At 40.7% G+C, this 8,642-nt stretch overlaps 1 long non-coding RNA gene across 1 annotated transcript; it reads left to right on the forward strand.

The window, feature by feature from the left end:
- The first annotated feature begins 5,689 nt into the window (after nucleotides 1-5,689).
- LOC121815935 lies at nucleotides 5,690-7,316 on the forward strand. The gene is made up of 2 exons (XR_006055484.1): nucleotides 5,690-6,030; nucleotides 6,157-7,316. It is a non-coding gene; the product is annotated as an uncharacterized LOC121815935 (long non-coding RNA).
- The last annotated feature ends 1,326 nt before the right edge of the window (nucleotides 7,317-8,642 follow it).

Below are 8,642 nucleotides of genomic sequence, written 5' to 3' on the forward strand. Positions count from 1 at the left end.
ATTTTTTATTTTTCTCCGATATCCGATCCAGTAATTTAGGTCAGTATCGGACCGATACCGATACTTAATATCGGATCGGTCCATCTCTAGTTCAAACATTGCCTAAAAATTCAATGTGAAAATAAAAGGCCCTGAAAGTCAGTTGAATGGACTTGAAAGTATTGAAATTTCACAGCATCATTATCTATATCCAAACCTTCTACCTTAACATTTTTATGCAAATAGGAAACAGGCAAGCGCGTTGATTTGGGATCAAGTCAATGAAGCTAGGGAGCTGTACCAAACATTAAAACAAAGACATCAACAAACCAGATGTACAGGTTACAGAATAAAGGTTAACAAATGGTCAAAAGAAATGGCAGCAACTACCCACTAGGAGCTCAGCATGATCCAAACACTAAAGCTCACCATGCTACAAAGGTGGCCCACACTGAGAGAGTGGGTAGCTCTTCCATGGTTGATTGCTGAGTGGAGGCAACTGTGAACTAGTACTGGCTCCACAGGAGAGATGTGTGGCAGCTGAATCAGTGAGAGAAACAGGGGACACCCACACACAGGAGGCGTGCTAAGGCTGTAACACACCCTCTCATATGTACAAACTATGTTTGTAAGACAAGGTCACATATCGTGTTTGCCAAGTTACTCTTTAACACATTTGACCGCTGTCAATTTACATGTACTTTGGAGCAAGAGCATAAATACCAAAGCTTAGCCTCCATAACAATGGAGGGTGAGGCTAATAGAGCCTCCCTGTATCCTTTTAATAGGTAAGGCTCAGTGGTCATCCACTCCGAAGTCAGACAGCTGAACTCTTCTGTTTCTAAAATTGGGTCTGCTGTGGAATCCTAGTAAAAGCAGAACATCTATAGGTTGAGATAGATGCTTATTCTCCCAGAATGAGGACCTTGTGTTTTAAATGCCATAAATTTAAGCTGCATTTGAACGCAGTTGCTAATGGGTGTGGGGAACAAAGCTTTTAGATGACTCTTAAATAAATATGCATAAATATTTATGTATATGTGGCACTATGTTAAAGACAGAGACATGAAAATAGTAGCCCCCCATTTTATTTGATGCTCAGAGACATTTTCTTTTAGTAAGGCCACTGCAATGTAAGTTTTACTGTTGCATAAGTTCCGCCAGCAGAGGGCGCTCGGTCCTGTACGCATCGGTAGCTGACGCTACACTAGAAGAAGTAGTGTCAGTGATGAAGAGGCAGCATACGGCCTGCGCGCCAAAGATAACTGATTGTCTTATTTTTCTGTTTTTACAGGTAAGCTGGGTGGTTGATAATATAAACAGATGTTATAAAAGTGACAGACAGCAGTGGCGATTAATGATAAATGTCTTGTTTGTGGCGAATGTTAAGCTAAAGAGCTAATTTCCAAGTCGGTCTAGTTGTTAGCCTGTGCCGATCCAAGTGTTAGACTGTACCGAAACTCTGTGAGCTCGGTGCAGGTGTATTTTTGGGTTAAAGCCACAAGATATATATTTTGCACAATAAGAGAAAGTGTGAATTGTTTTATGTTTAGTTCATGAAGAGTGAATGCTATAGAAATATGTTAAGAAAAACATTTATTTGAAAGAGATCTAGTTTATTAAATACAGTTAAGAAGACAGGTTCATAAATAGATTAAACAGTAGTAAAAACAAGATAAAACTGTAATGGAGTTCACTATGTTGTTCATGTGTATAGTAAAATGTATTTGTGTGATTTAACCAGTTTACAAAGGTGGTGCATGTGAATTAGGGTTGCCAACTCCCTGAAAAATAAATAAGGGACACCTCGTGGCCAGGGCCGGGCAGACCCAGTTGTCTTCACCCTTCCCAGTGTGGTGAATTTAGCTCTTTTTTTGTGTGTGAAATTATTTTTTAACCATTTGACTTGAATTTGATTTAAGTAGATGCAATTCTATTCTTTGTGATATGAACATCATGTGAAACAAAGTGATCATTTAGCCATTTATTTTTAGCTCAAAATGACAACATTAACACAGATAAAACAGGTCTCTTTCTTAAACAGAAGCCTGTCATGCTTAACTTTTGAGAATATAAGTAAATCTTTCTTTAAAAGAACTCTGTCCTGCTTAACTTAAAATAATAGAAACAATAGAAAGAAAAAATTCTTGTAACAGTGCACATTTAGTGCATTTAGTACAATTGGCTTCAGCTGAGGTATTATTTCAGCTTTTCTAATGCTAATCAGCTGCTCCTGTTTGTAAACCCGCTTGTTCCCATGATTACGCATCATAACTCATCATCATTATTCATCTATGTATTACTTTTATGTATTAGTCATCTATTTGTTGTAATCATCTATCCTTGCAGTTGTTTATTACACAAAATAAGTTATATTATCACACTTCTGGCCACATAGCGCTGATATTCACTGCACATGCCCATCAGGTACGGGCAGAGGGGGGGCTAGAGGGGCTTGAGCACCCGCCCCTTTCCTGATGAGTGCCCAAAGTGCCCTTTTGTTGAGGCAACTTTTAAAAATATTTTTTTTTTATGTGTGTGTGCGTGCGGAGTCCTGTCTGTGCCCCTCAACAATAATATTTAACTATTAATCACAGTTTTGCTAAATAAAAGGATCTGGCTTGCATCAGTCACATGATCACATTTAACCAATGATCGCCCTGACGGCAGAACGCGCTGGTTACGAGCCGGGAACGAGCTCACAAAGAGCACGCGCATTTTTTAGCGGTCCGGAGCTGTAGGAGAAACACAAGTTAACTCAGAGACACAGACTGATGCGACAAAACCAGTAAGTAGGTGTACAGCGCACACTGTAGTGTGTAGCACACAGGAGTATTAGCTTATTACGTACACGTTGGTAAGCTGTCTTGTTGCAACTGACGAACTGAAACAAACGAGCGTGCTGTGTGTGCAACAGCGCGACAAACATTACCTGTCCTTTTATTAACTGCACAAGTAGTGCTGGTCATAGCTGCTGGCTACCTGTGTAAGGCTGTCATGGGTCTGTAGCTCTGTCACCGTTTTAGGGAACATATTTAGTTTTAAAGTAAGTTTCCGGGCATTTCCTGCCTTTCTGGAGGGATTATATTTCACTAAAAAACGATCTAATATGCATGTCCACATAATAATTATTATAATTATAATATATTAAAAACACACGCTGTATTTTAAAGAACATACATTAAGAAGCAGATTATATTAGATTTATATTTTAAATAAGACAAAAGTTGGATTTTACAGCAGTAAAATGATTGTATCTCTACAGTTTAAACATGTAATAAGCTTTGCCCTGCACAGAGTGGATAGTGAAAGCAAAGAGTGATTCACAGGCAGAGCCGATATTATGTCACAGTTTTTCGTTGCCTTATGGTTCCAAGCGCTGTCACCAATCTTTGCATTTTGTTATTATCTCATGACACTTGTTTAATCAGCTACCATCTCTCCTGTGGACTTTTTAATGTCTACAGTCTCAGATCAACACAGCCCTGCCCTTCCCATATTAGATTCTTGATGAATGTGTGTTGTTGTTATTCAGCCTGGTTCAATGTGCCCCTTTTTAACTTTGAGCACCCGCCCCTTTAAACCTCTCTGCACGTCCCTGCACATGCCCATATTAACTTTTTCCAGCCAGGTGTTTTCCTTTTCCCATTCTTCCCTTTCTCTGAGGGGAACAAACATTGCTGCTCTAATGCTGGGCTACACTGTGCGGTTTTTGGCCCATTTTGAGACGATTTTTGAGTCGTGCGACGGTTTTGGTGATCGGACCGATTTTGGCCTTCATCGTGCGATCGTGTAGTATACGTGGGGTAACGAGAAGTGATTAACACCTCACGACCAGCTCCCGATCATCAATCGCTCGTGAGGGTCTCACCACAGCCGCTCACACTGCTCACGCGCAAACACGTAAACGTCGGTGAAAAAGACGGAGCAGCACGGCTGTGCAGCGTGTGATCTGGACACAAGCGATGGAGGCACAACTTGTAGAACTTTGGAAAGCTCATCCGAGCCTTTTCCGATGTGGCATCACAAAATTATCACGACCACAACAACCGTGAAAATAGTTGGATTTACATTGCTGCTCAATCACAGCTGCCTGATCAATGTTTTTCATTAGCAATTTAGCAAAGTTGATGGTGGTGGTGTGTCTGTGTGAGTGAAAGACGAGAGAGAGAGAGCGACAGATTTTCTGTTATAACCTTCATTTTATGGACGGCACAGTGTGAGCACTCAGGTCGCATCAGAGCATCGGGCGGTATAGTGTGAGACCTGCATCGTGACCTAAACTTCTAACCCCTGCGAGTCAATCGTGCAGTTTGAGCAGGAGCTGAATAACGTGACTGAAAAAATCGCACAGTGTCTGCCCAGCTTTAGGTGTACTGTCGTCCGAGACTTGCACCGCAGTGTCGGCGTTTGTTTCCCTGTTGGCCATGCTTCTTGTTGTGGTCATCTGTTGTCTTCCGGTATTTTCTCCGCAAGCGACCTTTCCTCGACCAATGAGATGAGCGGTAATCTGAATTGTCATACTCGAATTGTCATAAGTGTGCTGTCAGCTCATTGGTCACAAAGCAGGAGAGGGGCTGGGAATTATGTTTTCAAACAAAGCGTTAATTCCATTAAAAGTTATAGACTACTTTTGATTCTCACTGTATTACGGGACAAAGTGCGTCCCTTATTAGCTCAATACGGGACGTGTACTTTTGTTTCTAAATACGGGACGATTCCGTATTTTAAGGGACGGTTGGCAACCCTATGTGAATATGAAACTGTATAAGTTACTTGTATAAAGTAATGTCAGCTACACTAGAAGAAGTAGTGTCAGTGATGAAGAGGCAGCATACGGCCTGCGCGCCAAAGATAACTGATTGTCTTATTTTTCTGTTTTTACAGTTTTCTGTAAAAATAAATATGTTGCACGGGAGATGAGTTGGCCCATCATTTCAGCAGTGTAACATATACAGATAATGTTCAACCTTACCTGATAAAATAAGCTCAAGATTGACTGGTAGATCAGACAGCTAGTGTGATTTCTTTCATCAACAAGGAACTTAGTCACCAGGAGCATCCTAATTTACAACTAAGCAAGTGCTGTAGGGGTTCTTGGTCTGTTGTAAGGATGCTAAACCACAGGAACCTGCACGATTGTGTCAAATTGAGAGAAGCTAGTCTGAACATGGCCCCATGGCTTCAGTCCAGTGTTCATATTCTTTTGTATAATATACAATACAGAGCAAATGTCTTGAGTCATTTTGCCCTTGATGGGAGGGAGGATTTAATCGACTCCATTTGTTTGTCTGTCTGTTTGTTAGCAGTCTAATGCCATTTTCAAGAAACAACATTCAATCTCTGCTTGATGGTAGATACCAATAACTTCTTGAGCTGATTCATATAATAATTTGTGGTCAATTCACTTGCACCAAATGTGAACTGAAATTTGGACATATTAGAGCTGGGCGATAGAACGATAACGATATGTATCGCGATATAACTTTTACTCGATAGAGAAATTAAGCTATCGCGATAGACCTCGCCGCTCTTGTCCTCTTAAAAAAAAAAAAAAAAAAAAAAGGTCAGCCAATCCAAATTAAGTAGCGCAGAGCCGAACCAATCACAGCCGCAGCGTCACGTCGCGTGACTTGTTACGTACAGCACAAGTGCCAAGCCGCACGTGTGTTGACCTTTTAGATGGGTCAAACAGCAGCGGGTATGAAGAAAATATAATCTGTTTAAACATTGTTCAGCTTTAAAGTTACTGTGCAACTGTAATAAAAATGTGCTCACGACTTTGGCCTTGAGAGCGATAAGAAGCGATCGCCTCATCCTGCAGGTGCAAGATATCTACACGCCGAAGAGGCTAGATTTCCTTTTATGGAGTTGTTTTTCTGCTAGTGCAGCACTTCCCCCTGTAAGTTTTAGAGAATATATACCCATCCTCACAGCAAATCTTTGGAATCTCCTGATGTGAGCTGTTGTTGAGAGGTTGTCTCTGTCTCAATAAAGTTCACTGATTCCCCATCTGCAGGTGTACGGTTGTCTTCATTCTCCGCCAGCCTGGTTAAGTCAATTCCTCCTTAACATCTAAAAGAACCTATTTAATGAAGGAAGACGGGTTCACTCTGTGTTTAATATTATTCTATTGTTGTTGTTTTTTTTATATCCTTCAATTGGCGTCACGAACAGGATCCGGTCCAGGTCAACTGGAACGGACGGGAGGACAATCGGCCGTGGTCTGAGTGAACAGAGTTTGGACAAAAAGTTGCGCGCACACAAAAACAAGGTAAGCAGACCTTTTATTTCTGCTATATTGAACATTATAAAATACTTAGTGTCCAAACTCCTAGTAATTCATAACCAAAATTGTCTGGCTTACTTAAGGCTTGTTGAGAATCAGACAAGTGAATAAGAGATAAGTGAATAAGAAATAAGTGAATAAGTGAATAAAGATAAGAGTGAACTGAGGTCTGACCACGGTTGCAGCCGACGGGTTGCTCTCCGGTGTCGGATACATACCTCAGTGCAGGTCTGGGACCTTGAAAGGGTTTATTAGTAACGCCTTTCTAAACAATTAAAAGGTTAAAGGCCTTGAGAATATTTTTTAGTAATATTCTCTAAACTACAGAAGGGTTAGGAAGGCCCAGAGGACGTTATTAGAAAAGATCCTCTAAAACTTAAAAAGGAAAAGTACTGGTTGGAGTCCAAAGGAGGGGTCCCTTTGATCAATAGGAGAAAAACGGATCTCTTCTTAAAACCCCGATGATTTTAGTGTTTTAAATGTTTTGATGTTCTGTTTGATATTTGACACACATAAATACACGCTGAATGCTTGCTGTGGAACACTGGGCAGGACAGTTTGGTTCTCCGTTGTTCACAGATTACACAATTAAAGGAACTAGGTTCCTCTTTTGGTTAAAATAATACACCACACATAGAATTTTTTTTACACATTTATTACATACATAAGGAGGGTAATGAGTGACTGCAGGTAATGTATGAAGTGTGAATGAGACGTGTGAACAAGGTGACAACCAACTAGCACCCCTATCAGGAAGCAATAGGCAAGGTTACCCGCCAGACTCCGGTTTGGTAGAAGCTTGGTAACACCTGAAGGGATATTTCAGTGCTGACTCACCTTTAAAGCAGCGCCCCAGCTGTTAGTGCCTAACAGAGGCAGAAACCCAGCTGGCCCAAATTCTCCTTTAAAATCAATAAAACAGCTGAAAAAGTATGAAAGAAATGTTGGGTTTGAGTCCCTGGATATTGAGTTGAAGGCTCAGGTAGTTTGGTAGGGAAATTAGGACAGAAACTGTTCCCAGAAGTAACAGATACTGTTTGATTGATTACAAAAAAGTTATCTTTCTTCGGTGAGACCCGTTATATTAAATTTGTCGAAATTTGTTAGGTGCTGAATCTGTCAGGCCTGTCAGTGGTTGTAAATATAAGACGTCTTTGTAATATAAAATAATAGAGTCTTGTCTGAGCTTTGTGTGACCTTGTGTGTAACGTGGAGCGGCGGCGCTGAGGGCTATTTTTAGACTGTGTGTGAACATGCAAATGAGCTGTGAACTACACAGAGGACTTTTGCTTCCTGTTTAGTGTGTTTTGTGGGATTTGCAAATAATGATACAAGCTCGTAATAAAAACGCTGGTTTTGTTGATTATAATAGTATAAATAAGGATTTGAATGACTACGCTGAATGTTTGATGTTCGGCTGGATTTTAATATAGAAGAGATAGATTGTGTTTGAGTAAGACCGGCACTTCAGTCGGCAGAGTGTGATTGTGATGAAAATGATATTAAATAAATCTCTTAAGTGGGTTGATACAGGTGGCTACGGGCCTGGACCACCCGGCCCCATAAGCAAACAAAAAGTTAAGTTAACCCACCTACAAACGCACATACACGCAATGAAGAAACAGCTTACACCCATGAACAGGTGAAGATTTTCCAGCAAGTTTAAAGCAGCGAAGCTTAACATACACCCGCCGTTACACAAATAAAGGTTATCCACTACTAACGAATAAACTCTCTGGAAATCACTGAACATGGGTCAGAATTATTCAAAGACCACAGACAGGTCCGATAAAAAATCTAAATTACCTGTAAAGCCAAAAATAATAAAATAAAATATAAAGTCTCAAATAACGGCTCAGTGCGCCTCCCACTTCCGGTTACGTGTAACCTACGTCCGCGAATCGGTGAAGACGTCCATGATCACATATCCAGAACATGCGGAAGTACTTACGTGACTGACTTTGTTTACAACTTAAGAAGTTCAATGCATTCTAATTATTTCCGGAGCCCTTATCCCGAACGATAATCGCCAGAAAACAGGTCAGTAAAACTGAAGGCCAGTGCAGATACTACCACGAAAGCTAAAAGTGTTAAGATAAAGTTGAATTTTGATGTAGAAGTCTCAGAGGAAAGTGAGAAACTAACGTATGCAGGATCATCCGCTCCAGCACAGCGAGGAAGTTTCAGAGGACGGAGAGATAAAAGTAGCGGAGCTCTTCCAGTCAAGGTAACTGGCAACCACAAGCTAGAGGTGCAAATTTAGCTCAGTTTTCCAGCAGCCGCAGACACCCAGAGCAAAAATGAATTTTTGTATTTCATTTAACACAAAGGGTGAAATGTTTGCTGACACTGATAACAGCTTATGTTCTCTCTT

The sequence above is a fragment of the Haplochromis burtoni genome, unplaced genomic scaffold (genome assembly GCF_018398535.1).
Source record: "Haplochromis burtoni strain Fernald_Lab_line unplaced genomic scaffold, NCSU_Asbu1 Contig_376, whole genome shotgun sequence".
NCBI lineage: Eukaryota > Metazoa > Chordata > Actinopteri > Cichliformes > Cichlidae > Haplochromis > Haplochromis burtoni.